Below are 1,102 nucleotides of genomic sequence, written 5' to 3'. Positions count from 1 at the left end.
GCGCTTATTGCAGCACAGTTCATAATTCCCAAGGTACAGAACCACCTTAAGTGCCTTGAGAAATGAGTGGATAACGAAAATGTGGTATATATACACCGTGGACTACTACTCAGCCATAAAAAGGAATGAAATAATGTCTTTTGAAGCAACTTGGATGGAGTTGGAGACCATCATTCTAAGTGAAGTAAGTCAGGAATGGAAAACCAAATACCATATGTTCTTACAAGTGAGAGCTAAGCTATGAGGACACAGAGACATACAGAGTGATATAATGAACCTGGAAACTCAGAAGGGGGAGGATGGGCAGGGAGTCTAGGATTAAAAACTACATATTGGATACGATGAACACTACTTGGGTGGTGCGTGCACTAAAATCTCAGAATTCACCATTATACAATTCATTCATGTAACCAAATATAACTTGTACCCCCAAAGCTACTGAAACTTTATAAAATTAATTACAATTTTAAAAGAAACAGCTCTCTTTCTGCCTCCACTGCCACCATGGCACCCATGAAAAAGCTTGCGGTGAAGGGGGGCCAAAAGAAGAAGCAGGTTCTGAAGTTCACTCTTGATTGCACCCACCCCGTGGAAGATGGAATCATGGACGCTGCCAATTTCGAGCAGTTTTTGCAAGAGACGATCAAAGTGAACTGAAAAGCTGGGAAACTTGGTGGAGGGGTGGTGACCATAGAAAGTAGCAAGAGCAAGATCACCGTGACATCTGAGGTGCCTTTTTCCAAAAGTTATTTGAAATATGACACCAAAAAATTTTGAAGAATAATCTACATGATTGGTTTGCATAGCTGCTAACAGCAAAGAGAGTTATGAATTACGTTACTTCCAAATTAACCAGGACGAGGAAGAGGAGGAAGACGAGGATTAAATTTCATTTATCTGTAATGTTTTGTACGAGTTCTTGAATAAAACTTGCAAACCAAAAAAAAAAGAAAAGAAAAAAAAACTTCCGTTTTCTTTTTTTGAGACGGGTCTCACTCTGTCACCCAGGCTGGCATGCAGCAGTGTAATCATAGTTTACTGCAGCCTCAACTTCCCAAGCTCCTGCCATCCTTCCACCTCAGCCTCCTGAGTAGCTGGGACT

The 1,102-nt window shown here is 40.9% G+C and overlaps 1 pseudogene; it reads left to right on the top strand.

The window, feature by feature from the left end:
* The first annotated feature begins 504 nt into the window (after positions 1–504).
* On the top strand, positions 505–886 carry LOC113223910 (annotated as a pseudogene).
* Positions 887–1,102: the final 216 nt, after the last annotated feature.

This window comes from Piliocolobus tephrosceles, unplaced genomic scaffold, assembly GCF_002776525.5.
Source record: "Piliocolobus tephrosceles isolate RC106 unplaced genomic scaffold, ASM277652v3 unscaffolded_42974, whole genome shotgun sequence".
Classification (NCBI taxonomy): Eukaryota; Metazoa; Chordata; class Mammalia; order Primates; family Cercopithecidae; genus Piliocolobus; species Piliocolobus tephrosceles.
Note: the sequence above shows the minus strand (reverse complement) of the source record. Positions and strands in the feature narration are given on the sequence as shown.